At 36.8% G+C, this 17,866-nt stretch overlaps 1 protein-coding gene across 7 annotated transcripts in view; it reads right to left on the minus strand.

Annotated features, from left to right (window-relative positions):
- hts (adducin 1-like protein hts) overlaps positions 1-17,866 on the minus strand; it is a 93,144-nt gene that overhangs the window by 61,719 nt on the left and 13,559 nt on the right. For all 7 annotated transcript variants that reach the window (XM_076133302.1, XM_076133300.1, XM_076133304.1 and 4 more), the window contains exon 2: positions 8,159-8,216. The gene's annotated coding sequence lies outside the window, so the exon portion shown is untranslated. The remainder of the gene's footprint in view (positions 1-8,158; positions 8,217-17,866) is intronic.

The following is a 17,866-nucleotide window of genomic DNA, read 5'->3' on the forward strand; positions in this document are numbered from 1 at the left end:
CCGTCTTCCAGTCCCACGGGACGCAGCTGAATACCAGTGTTTTACATGGAGCGACTGTCTATCTGACCTCCACAATACGGTTACACGATACCCTTCGGTAAGACTGGTTGTCAGACTTTCAAGCTTCTGACTACTGTTAACGACCGTCAAAGATCTTTAAAAATGACAGCTGGGACCCACAATTTAACGTGCCTTCCGAAACACGGAGGACCTCGATATGTATAATATGGTCACCCATCCTCAGACTAACCTCGGCAAGCGTAACTTAACCTGAAAGATCTATTCGTGCGGCTGTTTTTACTTAACCACGAGCTCCAAGAAAAATACAAACTACTGTCTTTATATTCGCTGTGACTTCGACCACACATAACATACATAAATTAATTAACATATTTATGAGATTACATGCGGCACGCGCGAAGGGCCTACCTACGTTATATATAGTATTGTTTATATACTATACACGCGGTAGGAAAGTTATTCCCGGGCCGTGTATTCATAAGAATTTCGAGAAATAAAAATGTGTTGCTAAGGACCAAACTTGAGTATATATTCGGATAATTTTATTTTCCAAATATTCGAGCATTCTATAAAGCTTTTGAAAAGGAGAAATATGAAGATATTTGAAGAAGAATACTTAAACTAATTAGGGTAGTTGACATTGAAATATCAAAAACTCATATACGCCTCCGTGGCGCAGTGATTAAAGTAACCACGCCGCTCCCGTTGCATAAGAGGTCGTGCTTTCGACTCCCACACCTATTATTTGTGCGATCCAGAAATATTTGTTTTGGGTCTGGTTGTACTTTGTGTCCGTCGTTTGTACGTTTGTAAAAGTCCCCGCGACACGAGAACAATTCTTAGAGTAGGAGTTGTTAAAAAAATGTGACTATTTACCATAGTGAATATTAGGTCGGGGAAAAAGTCTTTTCGCATTATAGTATGTATGAACTTGTAATAAAATCTTTTCTCTGCACAAAAAAGCTCGATATTTGGATACCTCACGAGCTCACTGAAAGAAACCTAATGAACCGTGTACTCATTTGTGATTCTTGAAGCCAAAGAGATTTTATTACAAGTTCATACATGCTATAATGCGAAGAGACTTTTTCCCCGACCTAATATTTTCCTCTTATTGACCCCGCCCAGCGGGTCTATCCCACTAGTCCAGTTCAGTTGTCCCGTGACGTGAAAGTACCAAGTACCTGTTGTCACACAACAACTAAATGGTACCAGTTGTTTTGACCCTTCCGTCTGTCCCATTAGTCCCGTGATTTTTCTGCAACGGGACAACTGGCACCAAAACAGTGTCACTTGTCCCGCCACGGGACAACTGGGACAAAATAGTGCCAGTTGTCCCTCAACGGGACTAGTGGGATAGACCCCGCCCAGCAGTGGTTATTTATAATTTGAAAGGACTATACAACGTTCTAGTTATCGGCATATGAAAACTGCAACACATTTCATCAATGGCGAACCGGAGATACACACACAGACAGACTCATCGCAGGAAACTAGTGGAAACAGGACGCGGTCAATTAGGAACGCGACGGAAGGTGGAGCCGGAGGGGGGGGAGGTGCGCGAAGGTATCCGTGCGAGACTGGGTGAGCGGGACATGGGATTTATGTGTATTTCGGGAGCAATGACTTTGGTATTTTATTTATAAGTTGCAATTTTTTATCAATGAGTTCTCAATAGTCGCAAGTACCCCATATATGGCAATAGGCTATCTTCCGAACTGGCGGTAAATTCACCTACTGCTTTTGACAATCAAAAGTGCTTTACATAACTGAATAAAATAATAAATTTGAATTTTGATTCGCCCGATTACATGGGACTGAAATTTTAAATGGCCATACATTAGTGTATTTCTTAAACCTTCAGGTATAAAAAACGTGATTTTATGTTTATAGTATTAAATACTCCTGTTTCGCTGTTCAATTTTTAGGTGTCACATCCGGGAACGAACCTGAGCCCTTTTGACTTAAACCATCGCTTACCTACTGTTTAACTCCCATATATGTTATTTCCCTCCCAGCACTCTCCCTCCCACTTAGAGAGGAAGTGAAATAATGAACGAATGTTAATTGGTGATAGTTAATGATTTTAATGACCGCCGTATCGTAGAACGCCGGTATGCGAGCGGTCAACTGTGAGGTCCATGTTATAGATAATTTATTATAATAATATGGGAATCAACGGAAATAATAGATTTAGAGGAACATGACATCATTAACACTTATATTACGAACAACTTTTTAACGACTCCTAAATGTCTAAAATTGTCAAAGTATTTTATTTAATGATTTCAATTATTATAAAATAACTAGGTGACCCGGCAAACGTTGTTTTGCCATATTATATAAATAAAATAAAAAAAGTCACTCAGGGGTATGAAAAATAGATGATGGCCGCTTCTCAGACCTAGTCAATATGCTCACAAAATTTCATCAAAATCGGTCAAGCCGTTTCGGAGGAGTATGGGAACGAAAACTGTGACGCGAGAATTTTATATATTAGATAAAAGATAATTGTAACCTATTAATGTCCCACTGCTGGGCAAGAGTCGTCTCCTGAAATAGGTGATGAAAGTTTGTATGAAAATTCTGTTCTAAGTCACAAACCACGCACACGAAGTCGCGGGCAAAAGCTACTAATAACTCACTAGAAATCAATAGCTTTCATCACGATGTTTACATGTCACTAACAGGAACACTAATTACAAAATAATTAAAAACATGCACTCAGTATGAAGCAATTAATTCGATCTATCAACACATAATAAGTCATTATGCATCATAAAATTAATTACGTATCGTTAAACGATATAATTAGCTCACAACTCGTTAAGTTTTATTAGTTGCACACACACGTCCGTACCGAGTGAGAGCCGATCGATAAATGGAGCTCGCGATAGGAATTTCAATTTATTCGGAGACATATTTAGTTTTTTAATGAGGAAGACTGTTTGCAGTCTACTTGTATTGTGAGCTTGTATTTTTTCATATGAAACCAACACAATTGATAAAAGTTTGCAAAACTAAAATAAACTTTAATCAATTGTGTTTTCATATGAAAAAATTAACGAAACTAGTTCATATTCCCACTGTCAATGTTACCCAAATTATTCAAAGTTACCCAGATTGACCTTAGCTAAAGAGCCTGATTTTAAAGCAACTGAAATTTAAAAAATTACTGCACCCGTTAGTCCCTAATGTAACTGCTGGGCACGGGTCACCTACTGTAGGGAGAGTTGGGATATGGGTAAATCCACTATGATGGCCAAAATCAAGATATGCACTTTTTCAAAATGCGTTACTACTCATTAAACTGAAATATCTTTAGCTATCTTTACATTATAAGTGCAAGTTTGTCTATCGCTTTCACAGCTCAACCACTAAGACAATATAGACGAATTTTAGCATTTGGGGTAGTTGAAGATTCAGTCAACAAGATACATTTTTAATCATAAAAACAATCAACCCCTAAGCACTTGAATTAGGGGATGAAACTTTGAACGCATACGAACCCGTAAGGTTAGCTAGTTTAACATACCATGGGCTAATATGCAGTCTGAAAAAATCTTCTTTACAGCAAAACAACAATAGTATTTGCATTCCGCATAAAAATTCTACGAGAAACGAATCTCTTGCTTTCAAATTCGTTATCTCAAGTCTTTTATGAATAAAATATGATTTTGTAGTAACGCTTCATCGCTGTGTAAATAACGATGTGCATGAATGACTTCCGTGCTTGGTTTTTTATTATTTTTTTAGTCTGGCAACAATTGGTATTTAAAATTCACGGGGTGCCTGCCTACAATTTGTGAGGCACTTTTAGGGTATTTTTTGGGAAAAGCAGCGTATTAGGAAAAGCTTTTTTATGATAACTCGGGTTAACCTTTTCTTCAAAATATACTTGATAATTTTTACGATGTAGCACAAAAAAAAAAGAAACAAAATTGAAAATCTGGGCTCAAGACACAACACAAATCATATTTTAGGTCAGATAAGATATTAATTTTTACATTTGACAACCAATTTAACGAAAAATTTAACACACAAAAATAAAAAATCCAAAAAAAAAATTGCATCACACATTTTTTTAATTCTACCCTACGGTTAGAACCCGAGACTCCCTTTCCAATATCCGTAACACAACTATAACCATTACTACACAAAAACGTACATTAAAATACAATAAGCCACCCCAATAGAGTTTCAAGCCCACCCCCGGCATGACTGTAGTAATAAAAGCTAGCATCGATTGCGACAAGCCGGCGACGGGCATAGACTAATAAGTGAAGAACTGGTGGTGTATAAATGAAGGGTGTTATAGGTATAATATGTGGGTAGCAACAATAAATATATAGTATTATTTTCTCTAAAAAAACAATTTCTGGACTGAATGAGTCTTGCATCGCGATCAATTTTACAAATGACGGACAGAAAGCATAAGCAGACCCGATGCCATTATTATTGGATTTGGTCTCTTATGGGAGTCGAACCCACGACCAACATAGTAGTGATGTTCACAGGACCGCCTATCCCGGGACGGAATATCAACACTAGTAAGAGGTCAGGAGCAATAATGGTACATGCCCACTGAAACACGGAATTCTTGCTGAACATTTCAAGTTCCAGACACTGATTCTTCGCGTAAAAAATAAACCCATTTATGACCCACTGCTGGGCAACGGTCACTTCTCGGAATATGAAAGGCCTTGAGTTCATTACGTAGGCCACGTGCGTGTTGGGATTAAAACCAAGGAATATTTTCCGATATTACGTGACAAACACAACTTTTCTATCTATTATTTTGGACTACACAAGCAATCCATACTAATATTATAAATTCGAAAGTAACTCTGTCTGTCTGTCTGTCTGTCTGTCTGTCTGTCTGTCTGTCTGTCTGTCTGTCTGTCTGTCTGCTACTCAATCACGCCTAAACTACTGAACCAATTTCCATGAAATTTGGTATGGAGATATTTTGATACCCGAGAAAGGACATAGGCTACTTTTTACCCCGTGAAAATGACGCATTTCCCGGGAAAATTCAAGTGAAGTCAAGAAGTCGCGAATAATCAATATTATAATGACATTGAAATAACAAAAATCCGTTGTCATGGCAACGGTTTTAATGGCGGATATGCCTTAGCGCGACTTCGTTATATTAAGAAATATAAATAATTTTGAGAATATTTTTCGTGAAAAAAAGCATATTTTGTTGTTAGGGAATAATTAAGCTTTGTATTAGTAAAAAAAACGTGAAATAATTCAGTAGTTTTAGAGAAAACACACGGACGTATCATACAAAGTTTTTATTAACTTAAATGCAACATTCTTTAACGAGCTGTGTTAAACAACTGTCGGACATGTCATTCCTCATGATTGATTCTTCCAAACTACCTTCACACAAGAACTATTGAAAAACTTTGATGAAATTTGGTAGACAGATCCTACTAATATTATAAAACCAGACACAAAACAATTATTTGTGGATCGCACAAATAATCTATACTTATCTATACTAATATTATAAAGCTGAAGTTTGTTTGTTTGTTTGTTTGAACGCGCTAATCTCAGGAACTACTGGCTGATTTGAAAAATTCTTTCAGTGTTAGATAGCCAATTTATCGAGGAAGGTTATAGGCTATATATTATCACGCTACGGCCAATAGGAGCAGAGTACCAGTAAAAAATGTTACAAAAACGGGGAAAATTTTGACCCATTCTCTCTTATGTGACGCAAGCGAAGTTGCGCGGGTCAGCTAGTCCTTTTATATATTTCCTATTTAGTTACATTATTTTCGTAACTTTCATCTCATTTCACCACATTCATATCACGCCATTTTAAAAATACCCACACAGCAGTACAATACACACATTTGCTACTCTTCTGTTCATAACTTGGTAGAGTAATAAAAAACAATATCGACCCCGCCTGTCTGGCGTCGGACATAGCCTAGTTAAGTGCAGACGCGACAGTATACTGTTTACTACCTATTATGGTTTATTGGAAATTAATTGGATATTGCAATTGGGAGTATGAATGTCTTTTGAAATGAATGTACAATATTGACATCATACTATACTTATGCCCGATTTCTAAGTACATTTAGCGGAAGTTTATCTATTCAATAGCGTTTTTTTATATGAGTTTAAACACTATTGAAAAGTACTAAAGTACACAATTAAACTGTCGCTAAATGTACCTCAGAAACCGGGGTTAGTAATGATTTTGATAGTAGTTTGACCTGTGTTAAAGAAAATCAGATTGAGTTGACATATAGTTGCAGATAAAAGTGGTCACAATAGGATAATTCTTGCATTAAAGTCAGACAGAATAAATATATAAAATGCTGTGTACCACATATGTACATAATTACGCCATTTTCAATAGAGATAAGCAGGGACTAAAGAACGCCACTTGCTACGATTCTTACAAACTATCCTAGCTACATTCACATCCATACTTATAGTCCATATCCCATTCGGTAAAGATATTCTATATTAATGGATATTTTACATTTTAGAAAAGTTGTCCTATTTAAAAAAACTTTAAATAGTATTAAAAAGAACCTTCTTATACATTTTACATGGCCTGTTATCATCACACATCCTAATACCTACTCTGGCTACAAAATCAAGAACTAAAACTACCCTATCTTAATCTTTGCCTACCCACCCCTCTCCATCCCCTAACGAGATTCTTCAAGAGTCATCACACGACTGCTGAACTAACATTTATTCATCGCCTAGGCTAAGGGTCGTTCGCGCGGTTTATAAGTGGATAGGGGTGCAATTACCGGGTCGTTTGACTTTTACTATAGTTGCTGATAATTATCGAGGCTTTTTATAGGGTTGGTAAGGGGAGAGCTTTTAACTAGTTAGTAAATCCTTAGCAGATTCAGCTGAGCGTCTATGTAAGACAAAAGTCTGGTGTTGTCAATTAAGAGGTAGCAGTCACGACTGAAAATGAGGCCCTTCTTTTTCTTCGAACAATATAATATGAAGGTTTTTAACAGAAACTGTTTAGTGTCTTTCCTACATAAATACATGTATCTCGCCTTTTCCAATGCAGAGATCACGGGGTCTTTCGAAATAGTCAAAATCCTCAAATACATTAATAAAGTATTTGGTTATAAGAAAATCTCCCAATAAACACTTAAAAACTCAACAGAAGAAGAAAACGAGGGGTAATCTTTATTTCTCAATAAACAGAAATCTAACTCTACAACTCCAGCTATCGATCGCGACAGATTGGCGTCTGTCTGTATTCAATAGCAAAGCTGAGAAGGAAACAACACGATGTTTGTTTATCTCACACGCGCTCATCTGTGAAGATGTGACTCGACGTGTGTCGTAACTCGGAACTTTGTATGTCATTTTAATAGATGAGTTGAAATTTTATGACAACGAATGAGGCAAGGGAAGTTTGAAAGGATCGTACCAAGTGGAGTTTCTGCCTATCCCTATGGTAAATTGGCATGATCTTATGTGTGAAGGTATGCTGACAGGACCCATGTATTTCTCTAACAAAACCTTTATTTAAGGTTTTGTTTGCCAGTATTGCCACCAGTTTGAAAAGCAGAGCCAATGAGACTGAAAACACGAGGATAGTCTCCTAAAGCGCTTAATATACGACCTTTAAATCCAATCTTTACAAACTTCCCTTGCTTAATTCACATATGTACATACATGTTGTCATACAGGACTGCCGGTTACGAGTACTACGCACCAGACCTTTTTGCAAGATATCACCGATATGATTTACCTTTTTTTACTTATATCTTTAATAATGTAAATCTGAATAAACGAAAACTAATATTTATCAGACATGCTTGTAGTCCTATGGTCAAACATAGTCACTTTATTTTGGTTCCGTACCTGAAAAGGTAAAATTGGAACCCTATTACTAAACCTGCACTGTCTGTTCTTTCGTCTGTCCATCTGTATCTCATAAACCGTAATAGCTAGAAAGTTGAAAATTTCACAAATGATATATTTTCGTGGCCGCTACAATTTAAAGCCGGTACTGCGCTGGTCAATACATTTAAATGAGACATCTACGTCCTTGGTCATTGACGCATAAATTGGCACATATGTGACGCACAATAAAGCACGTATTGAAAGTATATAAGTAGTATATACTCACTCAATAAGACGTGATGAGATGAATCAATACGACACCCTCTTAGGATGCATGCACGACTCTGCAACAATGATAAAATACTTATAAATATAATGTGGTAAAAAAACAGATTAATTTAGTCATCAGACATATATGGTTACTTTAACCAATACCAACTTCCCTCTTATACGATAAACAAGAAACCCTGCATGCCTAAATTTTGTTTAATACATTTATTGAGGGCATGCAAAGTTACCCGTACTTGGCCAGCGTGGTGGATTCAAGGCCTAACCCCTCCCTTGTTTGGGAGGAGGCCCTTGCCCAGCAGTGGGACAGTAAAGAGTAAAAATAAAATTGTGGTTCCAATTGTAAAGACATACATCTTGTTTCCAGGTTTATACATTTTTACCCAATCTCTTTCGCCTGAGTATTGTTAAAGCAATTTTATAAATTCCCATAAAAGTGCTTCATATTTCTGATTTCAAATCATACTCAAAACGGTTGCATACATGAAAAATGAACGCAAGCAACAAAATGACTTCGAAGAATCTCCAACCAACATGACCTTCTTATCAAACCCACATTATAACAAGCAGAACGGGCAGAAAAAATCCAATTTCCGTGATACCAATCATGATTGTTCAACGCATCCATACATAAAGACTGGCAAGCTAACATGGGCAAACGCAGGGCCCCGACAATGGCCGATTGTTGGCGAATTGGGCCGATTGGGTTCACGGTTCGACAGCTGTGACGTCACGCCCCATCCTGATATTCAGAGCGGAACGGATGGACATTGACGGAAAAAAGTGTCAGCTATTGTAAATCACTAGCTAATGCCTGTGGCTTCTTCCGCTTTTAGAAGATTGTTAGATACTAGGCTTAGTATCTAATAATCTCCTATGATATTAAGTTAAATATAAAGTAGTAAAAAGTATTAGTAGTAGTAGTAAATATAAAGTGCCTTGCATACGCCAATAGGTTTGCTTTTCACGTATCAGGTATATGAAACTAATTTTATCAATGAAGAAACGTGGGTTTATTTTCATAAACCTCTGCATCTTCGGGTACAAGAGACTTTTATGTACAAATAAATATTATCTTTACATGGGTAGAATTTAGCAATTTATCCAGTAAATTGAATAATGCTGTGCTAAGATGACGCTTAGCAAAATGAGGGAGAGATCAGGACTTGAGTCCACTACGCTCACAAAGTACGAGTTGGGGACTTTGCATTCCTCAAGAACTAATATTTAGTAGTTTTATATTAGCAAAATTATATTAAAAATAGGTGCAGAAATGTTCAATATTTGGGTCCACAAGTAACTGTGTCTTAACCCAGGTAACTGTGTTGTGGAGGTCCGATAGACAGTCGTTCCATGTAAAACACTGGTATTCAGCTGCATCCGGTGAGACGGGATGACTCCAACATAGTTGGAAGAAAGGCTAGACTGATGAGTGCACAAATAACTTGACAAACAAACCGTCTTTTATAATATTAGTGTACAAGTATAAAAATCATTATCATGCATATTTCTTCATTCCATTTTTTGCCGGAAACGGGAAATAAATTAAGTATCAAAGAATACGGTTTCCGTTAATCGTGTTTTAGTATTTAAATTAAACGACCTGAATGACCTGTAAAATGGTATCTTCGCGGTTATTACTTATGAATGATACTGCATCTCTCTCTCTCAAAGGTGGTAAGAAAAGGATGGAGAATAATAACTGTTTTATTAGTTCCTTTTTGAGATAAGAAACTTATTTAAGCAATTAAATATGTAGATTGAAGATATCCTACTAATACAATTAATGAAAAGTTTGTGAGGACGGATGTATATTGATTACTCTTTCACGCAGTATCTATCTATACTAATATTAGGTCGGGGAAAAGTCTTTTCGCATTATAGTATGTATGAACTTGTAATAAAATCTTTTCTCTGCACAAAAAAGCTCGATATTTGGGTACCTCACGAGCTCACTGAAAGAAACCTAATGAACCGTGTACTCATTTGTGATTGTTGAAGCCAAAGAGATTTTATTACAAGTTCATACATACTATGATGCGAAAAGACTTTTTCCCCGACCTAGTAACATACATAACTCCACGCCTGTTATATCCACAGGTGTAAGCAGAGGTGTATGAAATACACTCCAATTTCGCCATTAACAATGTTAGTCCCATGTAATAGGGGGCGAGTCTGTCATATACCGGGCACGTTACCAAACTCCGGGCTACTATTGAGAATATTCTAACATAAATTAATAAAGTCTAATAGCATTTTGCACGAGGCGGGAATCAAACTTGACACCCCGTTCACACTACTGTCTATACCACAGTCATATGCCAGATATGAAGCATAATTACAGCTCACAAACGCCTAGCTTCCTAAACGAGGACTATTTAGGTATCAAAACAAGATGATATCACTTAACACTGGCCTGACCTTGCGGCCAATTGTGTTGGCCATTCCGTCTGGCTTATGTCATTATTATGTTCTTAGATGTCAGGACATCGTGACACGGTTTTGGTCATCCTTGAGAGAAGGCTAGGGGCAGACGTGGGATGAACCGAATGGTCTTAACCTGGTAAATTTATCTATATACTAGCTACCTTGCATGCCTAAAATTTGTGTAATACATTTATTGAGCAAAGTCCCCAACCCGCACTTGGCCAGCGTGGTGGACTCACGGCTTAACCCCTCCGTCAGTACGGGAGGAGACCCTTGCCCAGCAGTGGGACATTAATGGGTTAAAGCTATTTATTCTATTTATATACTAGCTGACCCGCGCAACTTCGCTTACCTCACATAAGATAATGTGTCATAATTTTCCCCGTCTTTGTAACATTTTTTACTGGTACTCTGCTCCTATTCGTTGAAATATCATGTTTTATGCCTAAAAATTCCTCTACATATTTCTTGAGGTCATGCAAAATCCCAATCCGCACTTAGACTGCGTGGTGGACGCTTGCTTGGCGCCTCATTCCGAAAGGACACCCATAGCCAGCAGTAAGTTTCAAAAACAAGAAAATTGGGTGTTACAATACTAAAATTACTTATTACTGCAACGAATACTTATAAATTATAATAAAACCGAGACACTACACATACATACATAAAAAGAAAGCATTAACATGACGAATTCAAGTAAAAACATTTTCATAAAGATAAACATATAATTGATAGCGCTGTGGGGTGAGCACGCCTGTTCTCGGTCACGTATTATATTACTCATGAAAGATGGTGAGTAATTAACTCAAGTTTGTATTATGTGACCGTTCCCATAAGCCTGCGTAATTCCTGTGCGAAATATCAATTAGTAACTGACCCAGCGCACTTCGTAGCGCCTAACGGTCGATTTAAACATTTTTTATTTGACTTCTTTGCAATTTTTCAGTATTATTCTGTCCGTAGAACCATCCTCGTATATCAAGAGATGTTATAAAACAAAGAATGAGCGAAATCAGTTCAGCTGCTCTTGAAATTGGCGCTTAGCAACAGACTAAGTGATTCATTTTTATATTATAGACTGTATCAACCACTCTGTTAATCATTTGACGATTAGAATGACATACATTTTTGGAGGTCATAAATCATACCTACTGCTGGGTAATATGTAATTTGTATTACGTATTACTGCCCCAATGCTGGGCATGGGTGTCCTCCCGCATTGGGAGAAGGTAAGGTCTTGACTCCACCACTTTTACGAAGTGAAATATAAATAAGAAATAAAACCATCCAAGATATAATAATGTGAATAAGGCAAGAAAGTTTGCAGAGAACGTACCAAGTAACGTCTCTGCCTTCTCCTGTGAGGAAAAGGCGTGATGTTATATAAGTATGAATGTATATGTTTCCGTCCCCAACTTTACACAATATCAGCAAGACTATACGTAAAAGTTTTGTCTTAGCAATCAAACTTTTCCACCAAAATTATTACACATGCTTCCCTTTTCATCTGTGCCATCAACTGTATCGTCCACCACAATACGTTTTATCAAAACTGATTGTATATCTTATCACAAGAGTACCGTTCCACTTAGCACACGGTTTTCTTGCTGCTCCTGATAAATACAAGTATTTGTATCCGTTTATATAAAATGAGAACTTTAGTGTTAGTCAATAGCGCTACATGTTATAAAATAATTTTATCGCGTCTGTCTTTCACGCAATGAACTCCACAACTGCTGAACAGTTTTTCATCTATCGATAGATTGATCAATGAGGAAGGTTTTACAGAATACAGAATATAATTCAATAAGGTTTTGTTAGAGCAATTGCACTTAAAATCGGTGTATAGGTCTATGCAGAATAATGTGTAAAAAGCTTTAATATCATAAAACAACTCAGTCAGTCGTTTTCCGCATACACTATCATTAATGTCTGATACGACGCACTGGTGTAACACGAGAACAGCCAAAAAGGTTACAGGTCTTTTCATTACCAAAGGAAATGCATTCAAAACGGACAGTTGCCCAATATGTTATAATCTAGTATTCTCAACAATGATTTTGTTTTTTAATTATTTTAGAAAACACAGTTCTGAGACAGTCTTTACATTTTTTTTAAAAGAAATGGGCCATTAAACGAAGCTGCTACATTCATCACACAAATATTTTTTCTAGTAAGTCTGGCAACTACCTTATTTGCCGTGCCTCGAAATCGTCTCCCGTTGCACACTATATATGCTAATTTCCTTATTTTCATCTACATATTTACAGGTAACGTATAAGCATTACTCAAATACTCTCTAAAACGATTACCTCCGTACACAAAAACCTCACAATACCCAAATACCCCATTACACCATCATTTAGTACTGAATACATGGTAACATTGTTATAACTACTGAAAATAGAACTCAAGGACATTTCCTACTCATTCGTCCGTTTCAATTAAAAATTGTTCTCGTCCATCATTTTTACACGTTAACGTACGTATACACACACTATATACATATATCGATCTCTGAGGTTAAGTACCTTTGCAGAGGTTGTCTATGGGTGGGCGACCGTATAATACGTACCGAGTTAATCAGTGTTTCGGAAGGCACATTAAATTGTGGGTATCGGCTGCCATTTTTTGATTTGATCTTTACCAGTAGTCCGAAGCTTGAAAGTCTTACATCCAGTCTTACAGAGGGGTCTTTATAATCTAGGTTACTGGGTTGTGGAGGTCCGATAGGCTAGGCTGAGGTTTATGAAATACAACCACGTTTCGTCAATAACAATGTATTATGCTATTGTACAACCAAATTAGTCATACACCCGAAAGCTAGTTACACAAAGTTTATCAAAAGAAATTCCTTAAACGGGAATCATTTGTCAAGAATCAAATAAGCAAAAACTAGAGGCAACTGATAACAGTTTGTGTGATAAAGGACATTCTTTAGGAGTGAGTTATTTTTAGCTTATCGGTAGTTTAAACTGCCGATTGTAGGTTAAAAGTTATTGGGAATAATGTGACTTCATTCTTTTAAATATTAGGAATGTTATCGAGCTATGAGTCAACAGCAATCAATAAATAAATATCGTTGGACAACTCACACACGGTCATTTGATTCCAAACTAAACAGAGCTTGTACTATTGTAATTCTAAATACATACTTATATAGATACACTAGCTGACCCGCGCAACTTCGCTTGCGTCACATGAGAGAGAATGGGTCATAATTTTCCCCGTTTTTGTAACAATTTTCGTAGCTAATCCGCTCCTATTGGCCGAAGCGTGATGTTATATAGCTTATTATTATAGCTTTCCTCGGTAAATGGTCAACCCAAAAATATTTTTCAATTCGAGCTAGTACTTCCTGAGATTAGCGCGTCCAAACAAACTCAGCTTTATAATATTTGTATAGATAAGAGAACCTCGTAGCTAAGTAACAACCGCGTGCATCCAACTCTAAGGTTAAACTACGCTTGCCGAGGTTGTTCCGTGGATGGGTGACCATATACTATAATATAATACTCATAACTATTTAAAAGAATATACAATTAAACTAACACGAAATTCTACCAAACACCACTAAATGGGTATAATATTAACATTAAATACGAAAATAATGTAATTAAAACTACTTAAAAGAATATACAAACAAATTTATTATAACTAACACGAAATATTTAGTGGAAACTATTTCAAACTAATATCAATTCGAAAGAGTATAACCTCAACTGATTAGAATAACGTAAGTAGCATAATAATCAAATTTCGGTTAAAAATCTCCAAAGCGTAGGCATACCCAGCTAAGATATAAAACGTAATGATAGTGCGATTTAATATTGCCAGTAGCGCCATCTAGTGAAAGCGCCAGTGCAACCGCAAAGCGGTGGAGCGGTTTCTTCCGATTGTCGCTGTTTTCCGTGGGAATGAGATATTTTTCCGGAGTAAAAAGTAGCCTATGTCCTTTCTCGGATATCAAAGTATCTCCATACCAAATTTCACGCAAATTGGTTCAGTAGTTTAGGCGTGATTGAGTAGCAGACAGACAGACAGACAGACAGACAGACAGACAGACAGAGTTACTTTCACATTTATAATATTAGTATGGATTAACAACCAGGCTCAGAACACATATTCGTGATCATCACACAAATATTTGCCCCGGGTGGGATTCGAATAACATAATTATAATACCTTTAGTCTGACAAGTCAGTAGCGACGATCATGAATACCAATTAGTCTGTGCATTTACAAAATAAAGTATCTGTATCAAACAGGTCACCGTCAGCTGTATAAGTCGAGTCACTGATGTTATACATTCTGTATGTTGTATACCTCCAGCCGCGAACTGCGCATACAACACTCTCTACTAAGATGGACTAAATCTCCACTTTAAAAAAATAACAGTCGTAATAAGAACGAACATCAAATCGTAAATTTTGAAACCAAAAACTGAATTTTTGGAATGTTCTCCACTTTTTTATCATTATCAGTCATTGCATATTGATCAACGGATTGTACTGATAACATCTAGATAAGAAAATATACTGCAGTTTATCATTTAATAATATACTAGCGAATATTGTTTTTACATAATTAAATAAGTGTCAATGACTGTCTGGCCATTTTATATATAACTAGCTTCGATCGTCCGCGTGAAAAGATTCTAATTTATCCATACCCTTTTGACAAAGTTTCATACAAACTTTCATCCCCTAACTATTTCATCCTTTTAGGGGAGGAATTTATCAAAATCCTTTCTTAGCGGATGTCTACGTCATAACATTTACCTGCATGCCAAATTTCAGGCCGATCCGTCCAGTGGTTTGTACTGTGCGTTGATAGATCACCATGTCAGTCAGTCACTTTTGAGTTTTATACATATAGATAGATGGTGTCTACGCAACAATATCGTGTTATAACCCAGGTAACTGTGTTGTGGAGGTCCGATAGACAGTCGTTGCATGTAAAACACTGGTATTCAGCTGCATCTGGTGAGACTGGAAGCCGACTCCAACATAGTTGGAAGAAAGGCTGATGATGGTTCATTCTCTACCTTAAATTCACATATAAATCGGTAGTTTATCATCCATACTAATATTATAAATTCAAAAGTAACTCTGTCTGTCTGTTACTCAATCACGCCTAAACTACTGAACCAATTTGCATGAAATTTGGTATGGAGATATTTTGATACCCGAGAAACGACATAGGCTACTTTCTACCCCGGGAAAATGACGCATTCCCATGGGAAAATTTAGGTGGCGGACGGTAGGAAATAACATCGAATTTGTACACAAGCCGTCTGTTCGTAAGTCGGTTGCACAAACACATTGATTCGGTTACCTACATATCGTACTGGTCTATTTATAACTTCGCTTGGGGTTCCCTCAGGAAGTGTACCTACATAGAGCTGTGTTTTATGGGATTCTGGTTTTTACATTGTAATCTACTACTCTCTTCGTGGTACCGTATTAAAAATCACTGACACGGTTTCTGAGGTACATTTAGCGGTAGTTTATCTATTCAATAGCGTTCAAACTCATATAAATAAACGCTATTAAATAAATAAACTACCGCTAAATGTACTCGTAAGTCGTTTTTCTGTGAAAAAGTAACAAACATCTTTTTTGTAATTCTGACCCGCCTCATTGCTTGTAAAATAACAAAAGAGACTTTTCTATCCTATAATAATATTTAAAAAAAATTAAAAAATATTTTTCAAACCGTTCAGTAATTTTAAAGATAATTCCTTAAAAACATACTTAAATAAATTTTACCTACTCCGCGAACTAACTCAGTAAATAGCGTTACAAACTCCGAACAAGGCATTCTAAATAATGTATGTACATTTTTTATATAGTTAAAAGCATGTCATTGCACTATAATAAATTATAAACTCGCTTATAGTAAATCACCACTCCTTGAATTAGTTACAGCCAATCTAAGATATAGCAAAAAACTTGACGTTTGAATAGATGGAATTAAATTACGGGCCGCATTTAAAATGGTAAATTTTAACGGCCCGATAACAGACTCCAACTCATTTTAAAACTAAAAACTCTGTTCTAAAAGAGGCAAGGATCTCCTCCCAAAAGAGGGAGAGGTTATATCTTGATTCCACCACGCTGGCTAAATGCTGGTTGGGGACTTTGCATTAAAAAATAACCCATTAATGTCCCACTGCTGGGCAAGGTTCTCCTCCTAAACGAGAAAGGAGTTAGGCCCTGAGTCCGAAATGCTGGCTAAATGCGGGTTCGGGACTTTGCATACCTTCAAAAACTGTTCTAAAGAACTCTAAGGCATGCAAGGTTGCATCACAATGTTTTCCTTCACCGTTGACACAAGTGATCATTATTTCTAATACACACATAACTTGGAAAAGTCATTGGTGTGTTACCTTGGGTTTGAACCCTCGACCACTGGCGTGGGAGGCGCAACTTAAATCACTATTTTAAATACTAAGAAATAAATAAAGTAATTTAAAAAACTGCGACCGGTGTTTACAGAGTTATAATACAAGCTACCATTAAAAGTATACAGACATACCATGGCAAACTTTTTATACACTTATAACGTACTCGAAAACCGGTAGAGCCGAATATTAGAGCGAAACAACAACATGTTTGTATGGGATAGAAAGAGATGGAGCATGACTGCATTCTGTCATTTGAATTTTGGTGGTTTTAACGGCCATTTCTGAGAGATACTGAGATTGATAAATGAGTTTATTAAGGCACTTGCGTCCGTATTGATGGACTAGTATCAAAATTCAAGCATGGTTGTAGATTTTTCTATATAAGTATGTATTTAGAAGAATATACTTAAGTATGTTTATCAGTTGTCTGGTTACAGTACAAGCTCTGCTTAGTTTGGAATCCACGTCAAAGGCCTTCGGGTGGCTCGAACAACTTTGACACTAGGTTGACCACTAACCACACAATAAGAAGAAGAAGTTTGGAATCAGATGGCCGTGTGTAAGTTGTCATGTCAAATGTTTTTTTACCGTTTTCCTAAGTTGATATCAATCTACAAATACGGAACCACTAATACTACCTACGAGCTACGTTCATACACATAATATTACATAATCTGGTATCTTAAACGACTACAAACTTATAATAAATCACACACAAAAAGCTAAACTTATCCTGAAGTATCAGTTCCTGCTTTGTAGGTCGTACAAGCATTCATAAGCAAATCGCAAACTCAGTAAGCCAGCGTGGTGGACTCAAGGTCTAACCCCTCCCTCGAATCAGGCGAAAACTCCAGGAGTAACAAGGGCGTT

This window comes from Anticarsia gemmatalis, chromosome 29, assembly GCF_050436995.1.
Source record: "Anticarsia gemmatalis isolate Benzon Research Colony breed Stoneville strain chromosome 29, ilAntGemm2 primary, whole genome shotgun sequence".
In the NCBI taxonomy this organism is placed as follows: Eukaryota; Metazoa; Arthropoda; class Insecta; order Lepidoptera; family Erebidae; genus Anticarsia; species Anticarsia gemmatalis.